Raw genomic sequence first — 15,971 nt, forward strand, 5'->3', positions numbered from 1 at the left:
ATATATATATACATATATATATATATACATATATATATATATATATATATATATGATGTCTCCCTGTACATAACATCTCAAAAGCCATTAATCAACTTGTAGCTTACTTCTCAGACACTTTAAAACTTAGCACTTCAGAAAAAAACTTACAGGATTTACATGGTAGTGACCTTAGATCTCAGCTGGGATAAGTCAGCATTTCATTGATAAGTTAGTAAGTCAGTTTTGTATATATTGCTTTATACTGGCCAAATTTTACTCTAAATGTTTGCAAAATATGATAGAACCAAAGAATCATAGAATTATTATGGTTGGAATAGACCTCTAAGATCAAATACAATATTCAACCTAGCACTACCATGGTGACATCACTAAACCATGTCCACCATAAACATATTTTTTTCAATGCTTCCAGAGATGGTAACTCTACCACTTCTCTGGCAAGCCTGTCCCAAAGTTTTACCTTGTTTTCCATCAAAAAATTTCCTAATATCTAATATAATTCTCTCCTAGAGCAACTTGAGGCCATTTTCTCTTGTCCTGTCACTGGCTGCCTGGGAGAAGAGACCAACCCCCATCTCACTACAGCCTCCTTTCAGGGAGTTTTCTCCCCTGATCCTTCTTTTCTCCTATTAGGCTAAATAACCCTAAATCCCTCTTCAAATGAAGGGTCCTACAGACCCTGCCCCAGCTCCCCTGCCCTTCTCTGGACTCACTCCAGCCCCTCAGTGTCTTTCCTGCACTCAGGGCCCAGAACTGGACACAGCACTCGAGGTGTGGCCTCACCAGTGCCCAGGACAGGGGGACAATCCCTGCCCTGCTCCTGCTGGCCACACTATTGCTGAGCCAGGCCAGGATGCCATTGGCCTTCTTGGCCACCTGGGCACAGCCTGGCTCATGTTCAGCTGCTGCCACCAGCACCCCCAGCTCCTTTCCAGCCACTCTGCCCCAGCCTGTGGAGCTGCCTGGGCTTGTTGTGACCCAAGAACGAGAATCAGCACTTTGTTTTGATGAGCTCATATCATTGGCCCATTGATCTATCCTATCCTGATCCCTCTGCAGTGCTTTCCTAACCTCCAGCTGATCAACATATTTCATCAATTAACCTTACAATAATTTCTACTATAAGAAAAATTAATAAAGAGGCATTATATATTTAAGTGATTAAATTTTAGATTTTAGATCTAAAAAGGATAATATACTGTCAACAGCCCACAGGTCAATTAAGACCAAGTCTGCAAACAGGGGTAGCTCTGATAGCTCCAAACATCACACCATGTATCTGAGAGCATTGTCTAAATGCTTCTAGGACTCTGGCAAGCTTATTGATGCAGCCACAGCCCTGTGGACCCTGTTCCAGTGCCCAAACACCCCCTGTGTGAAAAATGTTTCCCTTATGTCTGACCTAAACCTCCCCTGACATAGCTTCCCACTATTCCCTCCAGTCCAGTCACTGGTCAGAGAGAAGAGATCAGTGCCTGCCCCTCCACTTTCTCCTCACAAGGAAATTGTATCTGGAGTGAGATCTCCCCTCAGTCTTCTCTTCTCCAGGCTGAATGGATCAAGTGACTTCAGCTGCTCCTCACTTCCAGGCCCTTCACAATCTCCGTTTCCCTCTTTTAAAAAGGAGGGAAAGGAGTACAAAAAAATATCTTTTTTACATTGTGGCACCCAGAACTGCCACCAGCATTTCAGGTGAGGCCACCCCAGAGCAGAGCAGAGCAGAGCAGAGCAGAGCAGAGCAGAGCAGAGCAGAGCAGAGCAGAGCAGAGCAGGACAATCCCCTCCCTTGCCCAGCTGGTGATGCTGTCCCTGATGCTCCCAGGACACACTTGGCCCTCCTGGCTGCCAGGGCACTGCTGCCTCATGTTCAACTTGAACCCCAGAACCCCAGGGCCCTTTCCATGGCACTGCTCTCCAGCATTCCCCAATCTGTCCATATATCCACAGTTCCTAGGTGCAGAATCCAGCATTCTCCCTTGTTAAACTTCATATAGATGGTGGTTAGCCAGCTCTCTATTATTTGTTGAGGTCTCTCTTTCCTTGTCATAAAAATAAATCAGGTTTCCTAAGCAGGATGTACCTCTCATGAAGCTGTAATGGCTGTGACTAATGACTGAGTTGTCTTTCAGGTGTTTTCCGAAACCTGCCAGAATAATCTCCATAACTTCACAGGGCACTGAAAAGAGGCTGACGTGTGTAGTTTCCCTCTTGCCTTTCTTGAAAACTGGGAAAACATTCACCAGCTTCCAGTCCAGTGGAACCTCTCCAGATTCCCAAGTCCACTCAAAATAATTGCGAGAGCTTAGAGAGCTTAGAATTCCTAGATCAGCCAGATCTATGAATTCTTGAATTAATCCCACCAGGCCCCATAGATTTATAGGGATCCAGCTCAAGCAGCTTGCAGTAAATGACAAAACAGGAAAGAATAAAAAAAATAGAAAGTAAATTTCCTTGCATTCTGGCACTTTCCTCTTGTGATCTAAGTACAATTTCTAGTTTAGACTTTCTAGGTAACCAGAGCAACACTTTTTGCCTCAGTTTTCAGAAAAAAAGTGAGGCGATACCTCCAAATTTAGCAGAAATTTTAGAGGAGAAAATTAATTCACATGGAATATTCTGTTCTTACCTACTGGACAGTTGTGTACCTTGTTTGCCATGACAGTGCAAGGATGCAAAGGTAAATGTTTTTCAATAGGCTGAAACAATGATTATCAGTAGTACACTGGTATGTCACAACGACAAATCATTTTTTCTTTTTCACTCTTCTAAAACAGAAGTGACTAAAATAAATTACTCTAAAGTCATTCCTATGACTTTTGTCCCAAAAATTTACAATCATAGAAGGATCATAAGATTCTTTTTCATGCTTTGCATCATTTTGTCTAGAATATCTTGACTAAGTGACTTAGTATGAATATTTTTTTGTCTTTTTAACTTGTTAGGCAATTGTCAAAAAGTACGACCTATTCTAAATCAAAATGAAATAGGTAAAACCTGCATGGGTTTAGAGCTATTCACTATTTGATTGTTTAGGTCACTTCCTCTCCCTTGCTCTTATTCTGTATCAAAAGATAAAATGAGTTTTGCGAACTTGAAGACTGCTCCATGTGTCAGAGAGTCTACAAAACCAGCAGGAATCTACCCTGTGTCTGTGTCAGCAGGCATGGGATTGGAAAGACAAATGTTGTCATAACCTCCACCCACTGGAATCTGGTTGTTGGTTTAGTTAACACATCCTCTGGCTATTTGAACTGGTCACCCAAGAAGTCAACAGTAAGTCAAGTTGTCATGCATTCCTTATTAGTCATTTCCTCCCACAGCTGGATCTTCTGCATTCATGTTTACAAATCAGCTGAAATCTTGTTTGTGCTTCAAGGATGAACTGAAGACATTAGAAGAGTATCTACGACTCGGCAAAGATTTAGGTTCTCCAATACAAGCAAACTCCACCAACTTTCTGTTTGCCAGCTGTCTTGCTGCTCCTGAATTGCATGGCTTTTAGAGTGTCTGGGATTTTGTTTGTTTGTTTGTTTGTTTGTTTGTTTGTTTGTTTGTTTGTTTGTTTGTTTGTGGATTTTTTGGAGGGGGAAGGGGCATAGAGGGGGACACAGACAACACATCCTTACTTCTATGTAAGTATCCAGGAAAGAATTTCAGCTGTTTTCAGTGAAGGAAATGCTTGAATTGCTTTCACTTAATGTGGTAGCACTGAGCACTTTTGTTTGTATGCATAAAGAAAGATGCACATATAATTGCTTTTGTTTTATTTAAACAGCTATTTCTGAACAATTTTCCCAGCTAACTGGGCAACATTGAGACCTTGAGTTGACATAACTGCTTACTCTTGCTTATTTTTACAGAACAGATTAAAAATTCTACCATTAGGGATTTTTTCACTTTATTAAATGTAGAACAGGTAGGGTATGAGACAGGAAAAATGGGCATGATACAAGGGAGGAATCTGTAAAAATTCTAGCCAAATCCAGCTCATTGTGAATGATATTTCACTTGACTTACTGCATTTCTTGGCAAAATTATTCTGTGTCTTCCCTCTAAAGAGTTACCTACCTTCATCCTGCCACATCTGACTTGTGTGTCAGCCTTTTCTACAAAGATTAAACAGAGAATTCTTCATCTTCCCTTACTTATTTCTCTCAAGTATTCTTACTGAACCTATTTGGTTATTGACAATAAAAATAAAAAAAAAATAAATAAAATTGTACTACGAATTGCCTGGAGAAAGCATAGAATTGGCTGGAGAAAAGCAGAATAGATTTGCATTAAAATGAAAGCAGAAATAAATAAATATGTCCAACAGGTGAATTTTGTTATTCTATGCTGAAGGCACACTGCTTATACACTAGTCAGAACATATTTTAAAAATATGTTCTTTACATATTTCAAATTTTTCTCCCTAATTAACTAATATCTAATCACCATCTTTTAGGGGACGTGCTTGTATTCTATGTTTATTTTTTTATGCCATCCGTGACAAATTAATAAATAGAATACATGAGCTGTGTAGGTCAAACGTGTCACACATGAGATGGAAAAACTGAACCTAACACTCACAGCCTTCTCTCTGCAGTTCCCCCACACCAAGCCCATCATTCAATGATAACAGATTTACCACTAACAGGTTCTATAAGCAAAGTGATGCTATAAGCAAAGAGATGCACAAAAGCTCCTATCACTGTCTTGTCTCCACTGCTAGGACCCAACCACCAACAGATAGAAGATAAGGTTTCTCTAGCTATCATTGGGGAATTTCATGGATTTTCTGTCATTTAGCAGAAAAGTGACATTTCAAGATATTACTCTATGCTAAAGTTCCAGAAAAGAGTCTTCCACAAAACTCTAATGCAATTTTTATTTTACAAGAGAGCCAATTGATGGTTATGGGCCACAGAGATAAAAAGTCATTCCTGAAAGTTTTCTAAAATTGTGACAATTCTTATATAATATTTAATAGTTTTACTATCAGGTCTCTTGAGTATTTTTTAATTAATAAGAAGTTAGATGCAAAACAATCCCATTGCTTGTACTAACAAAGTTGCGGCAAAATAGATGCTAGTTTCATTTATGCGTATCATGAAATAAGTATCTTTTGCAAAAATGTCTATTTGCTTTGTCAGGAAGAGAATTATTTTCTCAGAGTTCATCTCACAGCAGCAAGTTTGTTAATCCAGATTAAACTTGTCTTGAACCAATCATATATATATTATACACCACTTATATGAAGACAAATTAACTGCTTGATGTTGAATGCTTTCTTCTGTGCTTGTTGTCCGCAATTAAATATCACAGCAGAAAAATGTGTCTATTGGCACTAAAAAAGTTTTTACCTTGACATTAGAGGGTTGCATTTGTAAAAATTCACATTTGTGCTAATATTTTGCAACCCCTGCTGCTGCTTCTGCTGATGTCCACACGCAGTTACCTTTCTTGTGGTACACTGTGCTATTGGGCTTATTTCCAAGAACTGATACAAACTAAATCGTGGGATCATCTACTTAGCCAGCAGATGAAAACAAGCAGAAGGAGGAGGGATATATGGATTCCAATCTCTGTTTATGAGAACATCCTTCCTGTCATCAATATTCACATTCCATTAACGTATGGTTTCAATTCTGCCTTTGCGATGTGGTTCAAGCACAATAGTCAAAGCATATATGTTCCAGTCAAGCACATTTCACTTTATATTAAATCAAATAAGAAGGGATACCATAGCAGTTCCTGTGAAAGCTCTAGCTGTTTAGTAACCTGCTGCTCCTAATAATTTTCAATGGTACTGCAAAGCTTTTCCATTACGTAAGAGCAAATGCAACCTCTGATAAAATATTATGGATAATATCCATGAAAAATAAGATGTACTCCAAAAAGCTTATGGTTTTCATTAATTATCTAGTTGTTTAAAATTTACATTAGTTAAAATATTACTCTGTCAAAAACTTGTTTGAAAGAGCACAAAATGAGAAAAGAAACCTGAAAGAGAACAATTAATCATCAATAAATCAAAATTTCTATATAATTTCCTTTATTTCCATAGCATGTACCAGGTTCATGGTCTGCAAATAGCCTTAGGAAACTGGAATGTGCACTGATACTGCAAAGGAACTGAGGAACCTATTAAAAGGAATTTAAACATGTATAAGTTATACTGTGGCTTGAATTGCTGGGGTCAGCCCTAGGGTATGCACCAGATCCACAGTGTCTGTGATGCAAGTGTGAGTACAGTGCACATGCAGACACCTATATATAACCACCTAAATCTAGGTGTCTCAATCTGAAAGATGAATTCCACATTAAAGGTCTTACGAGGCAGCTTTAATTAACCTGGAGATGCATCAAATCTTTATTGATGTCAACAAACTGCTGCCTATATAATCCTAGAAACATTTACAGAGCCTGTCAGGAATACTGGAAGGTAAGTTTACTGCTTATATTAATTTTCCAACATCAAGAAGTCAGATATTTCTTCATAGCGTTGCGTCACCACATGCATATCAAGCATGAGTTGAATCAGCTGACCCCAGGAATCAGATCTGCTTGATTTTTTCCCCATACCTTTTTATGACAATGGCACAACCCATGGACAAGGAAATTAAATCACCTTGATTTGCAGCTCTAGTATCTCTTTTAAGAATTAAACATTCTCCACTAATGTGTAAAACTTCAGTAGAAATTTGATCAGAATCAGTATTATAACTAAATGAGTAATTCCTGAACTTTGCACCAAATTTGTAACTATGTGTGAATGCATTAGACTACCACACACCAGCCTCTACTTTCAGACAACATACATTCCACTGTGAAAAAAGGATTTATATGATTTGAATAACAGACAATTTTTCTTATGATGTTGGGAATTACTCAAGACAAGACAATTTTAATGCTGGGAAAGAATAGTGGCATGCCACCTGTACCAGTGATCCATCTTAAATCTCTGTTATCTTTTCTGAGGCTTCTGATGACTTCTGGAAAATTTGTTTCTTGCTAGGGGGATATAAAAGAGGATCAGACTATTGGTATTGCAGAAACAGTATCTACAAGACTGCCCCTGGATACTGAAGTGCCATTTTACTTTCTTACACTAGGTGCTGTATCTAACTTAAATCTGCTTGGAAAAATAATATAGCCATAGAATATCTTAAATGTTTATTAAAATGTTTTCTCTATTCATTATGTATGCTAGATCTATTTCTTCTTCTTTAGATATGAATAAGACCAAGATAAAATCCTTGGTTTTAGTAGAATTACTTCTGATTCACAAGCTCCTTAGCCCAGAAGTTAAACTATGTTATTATGGGTGTTGTCCAAATGCCTCTTAAACACTGACAGGCAAGGGCACTGACCACATGACTAGGAAGCCTGTTCCAAAGTTTGACTACCCTCTCAGTTAAGAAATGCTTCGAAATGTCCAGTCTAAACCTCCTGCAGCACAGCTTTGAATCATTCCCACACATCCTGTGGCTGCATAGCAGGGAGAGGTGCTCAGCACCTCCCTGTGCCCTTCTCCTCCTCAGGAAGCTGCAGAGTGGTGAGGTCACCCTCAACCTCCTTTTCTCCAAACTAGACAAGCCAAATTCCTCCATTAGTCTCTAGGACATGTTTCTCAGCCCTCCCACCAGCTCAGGACACACTGAAGGACCTTCCCATCCTCCTCCATCTGCAGGGCCCAGCAGGGCCCAGGCTGAAGCCACCCCAAGGCTGAGCCCAGCGGGACCATCCCCTCTCTGGGCCAGGTGTGCTGGGCTCGGTGCTCTGGGATGGGGTTTGTGCTCGGTGCTCTGGGATGGGGTTTGTGCTCCGTGCTCTGGGATGGGGTTTGTGCTCGGTGCTTTGGGATGGGGTTTGTGCTCGGTGCTCTGGGATGGGGTTTGTGCTCGGTGCTCTGGGATGGGGTTTGTGCTCGGTGCTCTGGGATGGGGTTTGTGCTCGGTGCTCTGGGATGGGGTTTGTGCTCCGTGCTCTGGGATGGGGTTTGTGCTCGGTGCTTTGGGATGGGGTTTGTGCTCGGTGCTCTGGGATGGGGTTTGTGCTCGGTGCTCTGGGATGGGGTTTGTGCTCGGTGCTCTGGGATGGGGTTTGTGCTCGGTGCTCTGGGATGGGGTTTGTGATTGTGCTCCGTGCTCTGGGATGGGGTTTGTGATTGTGCTCCGTGCTCTGGGATGGGGTTTGTGCTCGGTGCTCTGGGATGGGGTTTGTGATTGTGCTCCGTGCTCTGGGATGGGGTTTGTGCTTGGGGCTGCCCAGGCACTGCTGAGCCACACTGAGCCCAGCACCAGCCAGTCCCACCTCCCTCTGCAGCTGTCCAGCCACTCCTCTCCCACTTTACCCCTGTGCCTGGTGTTGCTCCATCCCAGGTGCAGAACACAGCACCTGGACTTGTTGAATTTCACCCCATTTAAGATTGCCCCATGCTCCAACCTATCTAAATCCCTCTGCAAAGGCCTCTTGTCCCTCAAAAGAATCCACAGCACCTCCCAGTCTGGATCATCAGCAAATTTGCTACTGGTGCATTTACCTGCTGCATCCCGATGGTGGAAAAATACACAGAACAGAACTGGCCCTGGAATGGAGCCCTGAGGAACACCACTGGTGTGACCAGTCACCAGCCAGATGCTGCCCCATTCACTACAACCCTTTGGGTTCAGTCCCTCAGCCAGTGCTTCACTCACCACAACATGAACCTGCTCATCCCACAGCTGGACAACTTGTCCAGAAGGATGCTGTGAGGACCAGTATTGTTGAGGAATAGATTCAGTGCAGATAGCCCTGTGTCCAGCTGCACTGGAGCTGCAGGCTGAGCTCTGGGTGACAGGAACTGCAGACAGGAGGCCCCACAATACTGACCTTTCCTTAACAAAGGCCATAGGGACCTGCAGCCAGGGACACTCAGAGACACAACAGGAGCTAAGGAGCCCAGGCTCTTGCAAGCTTATACTCAGGATGATATGTAAGTCTAGGGTTTCCTTTGAGGTCCCTCCTTGGAGGCACCCAGCATGAGCTGTGATTTTGTCACTTTGTTATTGAACCAAGATGGAATTATTTTAAGGACCGAGACGTCCAAGATTCTACTGTGGAAAACGTGGGGTTGAATCAGTGAGGAAGGCTTTTCTGATGGTGTGAGTGTGGTGTGTGTAGGGAGCTAGCAGGGCACTTAGCAGCTCTGGAGATGCCCACTGAAAGGGGTTTATGTCCCCTGGTGCTCATACGGTGCAAGTGTGACTGCCAGGCTGGGCTCCTAGGTGGCAGGACAGGAAAGTGTCCTTAACACTATCTAAAGCCTAACTGAAATCCAGGGAAACTACGTCCTCTGCCTTCCCCTCCTTGACTAAATGGCCCTTATCATAGAAGGATAGCAAATTAATTAAACAGGACTTTCCCTTCGTAAAACCATGCTGACTGCATGTGATGATTGCATTGTTTGTTACATGCTTTTTAATAGTACCTAGTACAATTTTCTACATAATTTTCCCAGGAACTCAAATTAGTTCTGCCTTGGTTCCAGCCAGGACACAGTTAATTTTTTCAGTAGTCTGGAGGGGGCATGCCTAGGATTCAGAGGTTATTTTATACCAGCTCATTGCCAGAGGCAGGGGGAAAGGAGTCACTTTCCAGAAGGAAGGGCTCATTTCTGTTTGGGATGACATGGTGCAGTCAAGTGGTAGGCACCATAATGTATATTTTGGCACATGAATCACTCTCACATTTGCATACTTTTTTAATTAATTTTCTTGCTGTTACTGATTTTTTATTTCATTGCTCTTTTCAGTAAATTGTTCTTACTTAACCTGTGAGCTTCACCTTTTGAGCCTTCAATTCTCCACCCCACCCCACCACAGCTGAGAGTGAGAGGGAAAGCATAGGAGTGGAAGAGTGTCTCATGATTTAGAGAGCCCTGATAGGGAGCACTGAACTGGGGAGTACCAGTCCTAAACCATGACAAGTTCCCTGGCTCTTCCCTAACACCTTTTTAGTAGATTGGAATATCACTGTCTCATTTCCAACCAGCAGAAACCTCCAAGATCTTTAATAGATTATAAAGACAAGTTCTGCTACAATATTCAGTAGTTCTCTCAGTATCCTGGAACAAATCCCACCAAGCCCTATGGACTTGAGAACATTCGGCTGATAAGTTGTCCCTGACAACTTCAGTGTCCACAAATGGAAATTCACAGTTCCTGCACATGTGGTCCACAGACTCAGGGCATTGGTAAGCTCCAGACCTATTATTAAACATTGAGTCAAAAGTCACATTGGATGCCTTCATTTTTTTTTTTTCATCCATAGCAGTCAGCTAACTATTTTCACAAGTATTGGTCCAATGTTTTCTTTAGCTGTCCTCTTGTTATTAACATACTTATAAAACCCTTTCTTGTTGTCCAGCAGACCACTGGCCAGTCTCAACTCTAACTGAACTTCCACCTCTTGTGTCTCCCCCCTGAATATATGAGCCACAGCTTTGTAACTTTCCTGGAAAGCTTGACCTTACTTGCACAGGTCATATAGTTTTCTTTTCCTCTTGAGCTCCATGAGGAGTCCCTGGTTCAGCCAAGGGGGTCTTTTGCCCCTCTTGCTTCACTTACACTGCAATGGGATTGTCTGTTCCTGTGCTTCTTAAAGACAGATCTGCCCCCATGGACTTGTAAGCCTTCAAAAGCAAATCTAAGGATAGTCTGCTAAATGGTTTCTTCAGTATCTTAAAGTTAGGTCAGGGTGTCAGCTCTACTCTTTTTTTCTCCTTACACTAAACACATTGAACCAAGTAATTTCATGATCACTGTGGCCAAGACACCCGCCTACCATCATAGCCCCTATGAATTCTTCTCTATTCATAAATAGCACATCTAGGGGGACAATCATCCTAGTTTGCTCACTTAGTATGTATGACAAGAAGCTATCTGCTAGAACCTTCAAGAATTTGAATACACAGACATAAAAAGAGGAGGGGAAAATTATGTTTACATTTACTAAGTTCAGTTGTTGAAGAGAATCAAGCATTCTGAATATAAACAAAACTGTTTTAAATAAGCATGTCATCTGAAATTTTCTTGTGGGCAACATAGCTATCATTTCCTGGAGAGGAGCCTAACTTTAATAAAAGTGACTCCAATACTATGAGAAAGAACTGGAGACTGGAAATTTAGAAAAAAATCAAAAAACATTTGACCACATTTCAATATTTTGATACAGGAAGTGATGGGGAGACATAAAATTACCTGAAATCCTGCCAAAGCTTGCAGAGGAGCTGTCAGTTCCTAAAGAACAGGGTGTGCCTCTAAACCATTGCATGGTTCTTGTAGCAACAAAAAAATAAAATTCATTTTTATGAACTAGGTATTCAAGGGTAGGGGGTGCTATTTCCACAGTTCAGTGTCTTTGGATTATAGCAATGACCCCTAAAGAAAATGTTCCTGCAATATGTGTCACAGCTAATCTGAGGTACTATATCTGCAGATGCATCATTTTCTATTAATTCTTAGGCTTCTCTCTGCATGCAGCTAGAAACACATATCTATTTTCTTGCGGGAATTCAGTTGTTGTGATTCAAATACCAAAGACTACACAAAGAAACCACATTCCCAAGTTGTTTCTATTACTTTGAATATTGATTTTGTTCCTAGCAGTAGCAGCAGTCACAATGCCTCAAAATAGGTCTTGTTTATATTCATAAGTAAAAGAAAAAGTGAGTTTCAACAAACTCATATTACTTTTACTGGATCAAATCTTGCTTCTGACACTGTGAAATCTCCCTGACAGCACTTGAGTTGATGTAAGTTCATTTCATGGGAGCAAAGTGTTGTGGACACCAGGATACAGATGTCAGGACACAGAAATTAGGAGTGCATGGACCAGAGTTTGTGGAGGACTGGGCAGTGAGTCACAGGGTTATGAATAATACCAATCATTAAAACCAGGGCAGGACAAACTGCTGTTGGAAGTTCTACAACTTCAGGGTTTCTTTTCACAGAGCCTATTAGTTGGAAAGAATTAATTTGAGATAATAGAGTACAACTGGCCTCTGAGGGATTGTGTAGGTTTGTAAATTAGTGCAGTTTCATATCCATAACTAAAGCCCTTACTGCCTGTAGTAGAGCAAGCTAGCTAAAAAAATCATACTGTAAGCAAGGCAAATGAAAGTGGACATGACCTTTGCTCGATTTCTTGCACTACAAGAGAAATGTGGAATGAAAGGCTGAACCTGAACAAACGCTCAATCCCACAGGAGTCCTTGCTATTTTTCTGTAATTGTAAGTCACAAAGAAAAGATAAATGCTGGAAGGCACTGGTATAAGGAATATTGCAAAAATATTACAAAGAGAAAAATGCAACCATTCTCAAGACACTCCCACAGCAACATGAAACCCTAGCAATCAAATGGAGTATGTCACTCTAGCACCCATAAGAGCTAGCCCAAAAAATCCACAGCTGGATTAGCTGTGTGGATAGGAATTCAACTAACAACCTGTTAATATTTCTAGAACTGATAGTGAAAATTCCAAAGGGGAAATTATTCTTCAGTAGTTCTTTCAGTTCTCTTCCTGAAAAAAGGAAGCCTAATAATGCTCAAACGATACAGTTGACACAATAGCTCCAGGCAGAGATTTATAAACAAGTAAACTATATAATAGAGCTAAAGAACAGTACGCGTTCAAGGAGGGAGTCCAAAACCTAGGACAACTATAAAATATATTTTTCTAGAATTAAGTGATTAACATCTCATTACTAACAGTGATCAATGAACTGAACAGAATTACTGTCAGTCTTCACTAGAAATTTCTTTCATTTGCAGAGACACAGATACAGTCATAGTCATACAGGCCTGTTGACACCAACCTGTGAACTGCTGATTTTCACAAACAGCTTTGCTAGCAGTAATGTTCTTCTCTGCCACAGGCTACCTTGGTGATGGTTCTTACTCTTCTCACCATTTTCTGTCCTTCCTTGGGCAATATACTTATGGGCAGAGTATCTTTCAAAGTGGTGTACCCTGGAGGCTGGTCATGCACAAAGCCATCCTCTATCACTTACAAAAAAACCCAGCAACATTAGCAGCTGGACAAATGGCTTGATCCAGTGGGTACTGAACTAAGAACCTGAAATTTTTATAGAATTCACAAATCAGTACGGGAATTATGAGGAGATTAATTAATTTTATACTGTGGTTTAAATCCCAAATAGAAATAAATAGAAAATAGGTGTTTATTCCTCCAAGAAGCAACTGTAAAGTCATAATTTGGAACTCCTACTATGCCAATGTTTTGTGGAGTCCTCAGCAGGTATCTTATTGCAATTTTGCTTGTTTTTCCAAAAATACTACTTAACTGTATTTATAAGAGCAACCTAAACATTAAATAACTGTGTGACAGTCAAGACTGTTCATATCCTCAAAGTCTTTGAAGAACTTCCTTTCAATCAATTTTCATGAGAATTTTCCCTACTACAGGAAAAACTCTTAGCCAAGCAGAAACTGTTATTCAAAACGATAACTAAACTATGCAGATAAACTAATACTCTCATTGGTTTTGCCTTGTCAGATATAGTAAATAGGGCAATGTACAGTGATTATGTTTATGGTTATTCAATTATAATGTCATTTATAAGAAGCCTCAACAAAGCATATATTGTTTCTAATTTCTTGGGAAAGAAACCCAAGGGGATCACTTCTCAAACCCACAATTGCAACTAAAATACCTTAGAAAAGGAAAAACCTTTTATAATCTTACAAAGAACAATACTATTGAAAATCACTCATCTTTTTTTTCTAGAATCTGTAGATGTATAATATTTAGAGAAGAACATTACCACATCTATTAACTGCATTAGGCATCTACTTATCCCTAATTATTGACTTCTGAGTCATAGAGAACCAAGATCTAAATTCTTCTTCCAGTCAATGAAGAATAATAAAGTATTCACAGTGATGAGCATTAACAGATACATAAGCCTGACTTGCACTTAATTACTTGAGTGCAATTCGTATCCTCCTGAGAGTGTTCAAAAATCATCTTCTCTGGACAAAGTCATGGTACTTCACCAACCCTGAAGGAAGTCTTGGTATGTCTGTCTGTTAGATACCACTAAATTGGACATATTATCCATCCCTAAATTCCACTAGTACTTCAAAAGCCATTACATATTTATAAGTTTTTATGCTCAATTTTATTTAAACTTTGTCTTTTAAAGCCTGGGTTTCAAGCTAGTTGCTTCCTTCCTTCAAGTAGAAGATTCTCCCTACTGTGCAGGCTTTGGCAATCTCAAATCTAATCCCTAGTGTTCTGAGGGAAAACTGGGTTCCCCTGAGAAAAGGTGATTAACCTCATTTATTTAAATTTGGACTTGTTTTTTCTTTTAACAGATGGTGACCTTCTCCAACTGCCAGAAATCCTCATGCACGTGCTGACCTGTAACTAGTCATTTATTCCAGGGAAAGTGTGCAATAGTTTGACTCTCCACTTTATCCTGGCTGACCTACAAATTTTTTACTAATGTTCCTACTCACAGCAAGCTGGACTTCTCACCATATGACAGTGACCTCAGAAGCCAACCACATACTCCGTTAGATAAACAATATGTTTTCAAGATAAACATAATGGTGGATCAAAGCATGAGCTTTTCCAAAAAGGGGCATGTTAGCTTTATTATTTGTTATGCAATCATCCTCAGTTTGTTACATCGCTGATTTTCTTTCCCTTGCGTATTAGTTTTCATCTGCATTTTACATATCCATGAAAAACCACCATATACTCACTCCAGCAGAGATTAAATGTCTAAAAGATGGATTTAAGTTCACGATCTCTCCTATTTCTATGTAATTACATTGCCTTCCATGTTGCAGTACAGGTCTCAAAATAACTCCTCAGCTCCCCACAATCAAAACTCTTAAGCTAGTTCAAGTTCCAGGAATTCAGTCTACAGAGAGCTCAATCTAAACAGACTCTGGCCCGATGAAAATCAGGCACTCTTCCAAAAGGTGATAATGGATAGACACCAGATGGCCGATGGTGAGGAAAACAAATCTCCTGGTATGTGCAAAAAAAAAAAAAAAAAAAAAAAGAGAAAACAACAATTGAAAACAAAATGAAAACATGAGTAAAAGATTGGCATCAAAGGGAAATGCAGCAAAATGTAAGGTGAGGGTGCTGCCTGGAAGATGGAACAAGCCGGAAACAGAGATGAAGGACAACAGGACACAGGAATTCTAGAGGACAGGGTCGTGTTTCAGTGGCAGTGTGCAGCCCAACACACAGCTGAGAAGAGAGGCAGAAAATATCCTGGTCACCTTGCCCTGACAGCAGAGGCTCCAGTCCCTGGAATGTTCCAGAGGGAGCAGCCAGGTTAGAGCTGGGCAGCCTGGCCAAGCTTGACCCATGGGCACACTGTGGGCTGTCCAGGGAGGAGTGGGAGCAGGTGTAAAGCCAGCCCTGAACAGAGAAGGGCCTTTCCCAGGGGCAAAAGGGCACTGCAGGTGTCTGGACAGGGAACCAGATTGGAGCAAGCCATCCTTCCCCCTTGCCCCACAGGCAGGTGCAGCACCTGCGGGAAAGCATTGCCACGCCTGCATTATCCACTCCCTGCACGGCTGTGATTTTTTAAAGTTTGCTGTTATGCATCTTTTTAATTGCATGTTTTCAGTTTAAAACATAGCTTTGGAGTTTAAAAGGCTCCATTGGTTTTTGTTCACTTTCAGAAAAATGTGCCATGAGCTGCCTCAGAGCTTTACTTGACAGGGAATTCATCAGGGAAGAGAAGTGGCATCTCTTGGAGACAACACAATAACTCGATTGCAATAAGCAAGATTGTTGGAAATATTACCCTTAGATTCACTCCAAAATACTTTGCCAATATCATTCAGAAAAAAAGTGTAACGTACATGGGCAGAGCTCACTCCCAGTGCAACTAAAGGTAAATTTATTGGATTCAGTTGTATATTTTATGCATATTTATTTTGAAAAGGCAAA

The sequence above is a fragment of the Poecile atricapillus genome, chromosome Z (genome assembly GCF_030490865.1).
Source record: "Poecile atricapillus isolate bPoeAtr1 chromosome Z, bPoeAtr1.hap1, whole genome shotgun sequence".
NCBI classification, from domain to species: Eukaryota; Metazoa; Chordata; class Aves; order Passeriformes; family Paridae; genus Poecile; species Poecile atricapillus.